The sequence below is a fragment of the Spinacia oleracea genome, chromosome 6, assembly GCF_020520425.1.
Source record: "Spinacia oleracea cultivar Varoflay chromosome 6, BTI_SOV_V1, whole genome shotgun sequence".
Lineage (NCBI taxonomy): Eukaryota > Viridiplantae > Streptophyta > Magnoliopsida > Caryophyllales > Amaranthaceae > Spinacia > Spinacia oleracea.
This window is the reverse complement of record NC_079492.1, coordinates 145,528,093-145,533,245: the sequence shown is the minus strand read 5'-3', so window position 1 is coordinate 145,533,245 and position 5,153 is coordinate 145,528,093. Positions and strand designations below refer to the sequence as shown.

The 5,153-nt window shown below is 29.0% G+C and overlaps 1 long non-coding RNA gene across 1 annotated transcript; it reads left to right on the top strand.

The window, feature by feature from the left end:
• Positions 1-1,440: 1,440 nt before the first annotated feature.
• On the top strand, positions 1,441-4,943 carry LOC130464204 (uncharacterized). Its single transcript, XR_008924552.1, has 4 exons — positions 1,441-1,766; positions 2,179-2,305; positions 2,485-2,561; positions 4,681-4,943. It is a non-coding gene; the product is annotated as an uncharacterized lncRNA (long non-coding RNA).
• Positions 4,944-5,153: the final 210 nt, after the last annotated feature.

Sequence of the window (5,153 nt, the reverse complement as noted above, 5' to 3'; positions counted from 1 at the left end):
TCTCTTTTTTCTTTTATTTTCTACTTTACAGTTTGTGTTAGGTCTTATTCATAGACTAGCTATTTAAATGATTCACAATTCCATCAGAAAAAAGTTTTAAACCATTCAAACAATTGTATCTGAATCAGACACGACAATCTGACATGAAACCAACTCTAACGTTGAGGGGTTCAATTTGAGATTAAATCATTTGTATCAAGGTTGGTGTTTTCAACCCGAAAACAACAATTTTTTAACTTTATTTTTTATTTTTGTTTATGGGAAAAATATAATCGGACTTCACCCACCTACCAAACGATTTATTGATCGTTAAATATTTCTACTGATTGTGACTTTTGATTATTTGTCCACATAAAAGGTTAAAGGTCCAAAAAAATTATGACTAAAAATTGTGTTTCAAACTATGTTGTTATTAATTTCAACCAAATCGCCCTCTAACGAAGACAAGAGTGACTTTGGTTAAAAGGTTATAAGTCTAAATATTTAAGACAAAATATCGTTTTACAAACTATGTCCTAATCAATTTCATTCAAACCTCCCTTTTACCTAAGACAAGAGTGACTTTTCAATTCCATCACTCTCTTGATTGTCTGTGTTTGAAGGTCATTATTTGAAATGTAGTTTTCTAATATCTATTGTACACTAGAGACCTTTACATGGTGAGAATGAGATGAAATCATATGAATGCATGGATTTCTTGGTGAAGGACTAGTAGATTAATGATAAATCAATATTTGAGATTGAGTAAAACAAATTTGGGCTATCTTAGATATCTAAAGGACTATCTCCTTTGTAGTTTTTCCGCCCATGTGTTTTTGGAATAAAAACGTTTAAGATTAGACAATGTATTTCTTGGAGGGTCTGGGCTAATATATTTCTTCAGGGAACATATGAAGTCTTTAATTTGTTGGTATCCTCCTCTAACGTTTTAAATATTGTTTAAAAGGAAACAAAACAATTTATTTATTTCGACTAATATCTCTATTTTACAAGGAAACGCCGACAATCTTTGACTTTTTATTGTCCTTTAACGTTTTAAATGGAAAAAAAAACAATTTATCTATTTCTAGAAAAAAAATTATTTCAAATAAAAATATAATTCATTCTGTTTCTCTAAATTACTTCGTACATGATATATGTGTATGAACACATAATGTGTGCATAAACACTAGAACTCTTCACAACAATATTTTTTTCAAAAAAAAATTAATCTCTATTCTATAAAGGAACAGCTGAGGTCATTTTAGTAATTATGCTTTTCGTGTCCCCCAGTTAAAAGACTAAAATACCCCTACACAGTTCTACAGTTTAATTGCACGACAAACCTTAAAGTAACGCCCAAAATCAATCCTGTTAACTCAATTACCAAAGTTGGTGTTGATTGATTGATTAAATCAGGAAATAAATGAAAATAAGGAAAAGGAAAAGAAAATATTACAATTATTTTGAAATGGAAAGAATCCTGTTATTTTGAAATCTTTCACAAAACAGAAAAATCTGTCAAAAAAAAGTCAAAATACAAAGCAAATAAGGAAATATCATCCGTAAATCCAGCCAAGAAATATGCATATAAACCCCCAGCAAGGAAAATCACGCATAACCTAAGGAAAATCACGCATAAACTAGAAAAAGAATATGTGCATAAACCAACCAAGAAATCAAGCATAAATCTTATTACAAATTGTTACAAATCAAATCAGAAAAACTCCAATAAAAAACTCCAGAAGAACTCCATCACCGTTCTTCTTCAAGTCGTCCCGATACACGTAAGTAACATCTTCTCCCGAATCCTTGCAAGAAAATAAAAACAGAAACTAAACAAGTTTTTATGCATAATTTCTTTGCATAAACAAATGTTCTTTTTTATGATTCTTATGCACATTTGTAAATATCTATGTATAAACAAATGTTCTTTTTTATGATTGTTGCTATGTAGATTGAATCTGTCTAACTAAAATACTTGCGTTTTTGCAGATTTCAAAATATAAGGTATGTAATATAATATGCATGCTTTTATTGATTTTAATTAATTATTTCATATTTTAATTCATGCTTATTTCATATTCTAATTCATGTTTATTTTTTATGCTGATTTCAAAATATTAGGTATGCTTTTATTGATTTTAATTAATTATTTCATATTTTAAAATTTTACTTGATTTTAATATCTAATTGCAGATTTCGAAATATATGACATAAGATAAATTTGTGTTATTGGAATTATGAATTGCATCGGTTTTTATGAAGCTTTTAATTTGCGTTTTAAGTTCATAACAAGATACAATAACCAAAGAGCTGAGTTAAGGTATGTTCCCCATCAATCTCTTAAACAGAAACAATTTTAAGTAATATGTATACTTTTATTGATTTTAGTTAATTATTTCAGATTTTAATTCATATTTTTAATTAAAATAAATCTGAAATAATCTACGAAACAAATAATCTAAAATCATGAAAATTTGAAATAAATAATTATTTTTGCAGGTTTTTATTTCTGTTCTAAGTTCGATTTTAAGTTGGTTGTTAAGTTCGTCAAGTCATACAATAACCCATGACATAAGGTATGTGCCCCATCAATATCTTAAAAAAATAAATAGTAATATGTATGCTTCTATTTATTTTAATTAATTAATACAGATTTTTAGTTCATGTTTTAATTAAATAATCACTTATTTGATTTTAATCTCTAATTTCATATTTTATTAGGTTCTAGGAATGCAATACACTAAAAAACACAATCCAGAAAAAATAACACGCAAAATACGGACCTTTTTGCAGTCAATAGAGAGGAAGAGAAACCAATAGTTTCGTTTTGTTGTACCTGCATATATAATACACTGTTGTCACCATTATTGTAAAGAAACCTAAAAGGCAAATGTTATATACAACCTATCATACTAAAACAAACACACTATTACGAATTGAACCAAACTACCTAGAGAACAATGCTTAAACTGAACTATCAGAACAAATGAACTAATGAAAACAAAAGAATAAACTAAACTAATCAGATTAACTGAAATAATCATAACAATTAAACTAATCAAAACAACAGAAAACAATTAAACTTTTCAGATTAACTTAACTAATCAGAACAATTGAACTAATCTAAAGCCAAGTTATATAGCTAGCAATCTAGCATATACCAGCAATTTTGTCAGATATGGTTAAAATAAAGGTCTGGAAAAAAATCGAACATGCTTAAACTCACCAATTTTTTTTTAAAAAACACCAGAAATAATTAGAAAATAAAAAATGCTTAAACTCCCAAATTTTAAATAACAAGTAAATCTGGATGGAACAAAAAGTTCTGGAAAAAAACACCGAACATGCTTAAACTCACCAAATTTAAAACCCTAATTTTATCAGATTTAATTAACGTATCAAGTCAATCCTTCATATCAAATGCAGAATAAGCTCCAATAAACAACCACATTTTGGAAAAAGCGAGAACATTACACTGGGACAAAAACCCTAATTTCCGACAATTCTTTAAACACCCAAATTCACAACAACTACATCCAAATTCCCAAATAAATCGACAAATTATCACTAGAAAATCACAAACTCCATTGCAAAGTACAGAATAGCATTAACAAAACCAAACAAATCTAATCTCATGGAAATAGCCCAAACCCTTGATTATAAAAAACAAAATCAAATGCTGAATAAGCTCATCGGACATGCTTAACCCACAAAATTAAAATAAAGGTAAATTTAATTCATACCTGGGTCCGGTGCCTCGCCCATCGCCTTGCCCATCTCCTCGCTCAGCGCTTCGCCCATCGCCTCTAATCCATAGAATTTCACGACATGCAAACCAAAAAACACCATAAATAATTAGTGCTTAAACAAAAACAACATAAAGACGATAAATCAAAGCCAAAACAACAAGATCTTGAAATTTAGAAAGAAAAAAAAGCAAAAAAAATCAATAGAATTCACAAGAAATAAAAAGCAAAAAATGATAATAAAATCACTTAAACAAAACGCGACCAGGACTCAAGAGAAACGAGAGAGATGACAAAGAAATAAGGAAAAAATAGAAGATAAAATAGGAGGAGAGAGTTGAACGAACCAGAGAAGAGATCTAAAGATGGTGAACGGTGAACCAGGAGTAGATCCAGAGAGGAGACGGTGAACCATACCTTATCGGCGGTGAATCCGCCAGGCATCTCATCATTAAGGAGAGAGACTTAAAGAGGTGAGTTAAGAAAATAGGTGAGAGAGAGGAGGAGATATAGTAATCGTCATTTTTGCTCAAATTTGAGGAGAGAGAAACAAATAGGTTAGAGAAGGAGCAATTGTTCCTCGGATACTCCGTATGATGTGTTTCTAGAAGCCCCAAAAAAACTCTGAATTCCTACCTAAATACTTCGATAATAATCATTTACTCCGTACTCCGTATTAATTAGCTCATATATTTTCTAGAGTATGAGTGACTGCTTCGTATGTTTTATACTCCGATAATAATCATTTATTTTTTCAACTTATGAGTTCTTTACTTATTTAGAAAATAAAATTTTAAAAAAGAAAAATTTGGTAAAGGTGATTAGCTACTAAAATAAAATAAAATTATTACTTCAACAAGTTCAAGCTACCCTGACTAAGTAATTTTCTGAATTAATTAGCTTCTATTGTGTTTTAACACTAAAAGATATTTTTTTAATGTTCATGCAGTTTAATGGACGCAATCGAGACATGGAAACAGTATTCCCAACGTTCGGAAATAAGTGCAAAGGAGTGCATGTGATTAAGCAAGTACATTGCGAAAAGAAAAAAAATGTGAAACACACTATTTTATATGTAGTATGTTGAATTACTTTACATTAGTACTAATATTTAGATTAACCGATTCATTATTTAGATTGACATATTTGTATGACCTCATTGTTTTTAAATATGAACTATGTGAATTATTTTGAAGCGCTTAATATTTGACGTGATTAGTTGTAACAACCCAATTTTAGGTTTTTTAAAAAATTCGCACGCATCGCGTGCATATAAGACTAGTTGAACTAGATTATGTCCCGTGCATACACGGATATTTTAAAATTATTGTTTGACCATATATTTTATAAAATATTTCTTCTCTTAAACATAATGCATAATTAATAAATCTTGAACATATTCATATTTAATCATCTGATGTG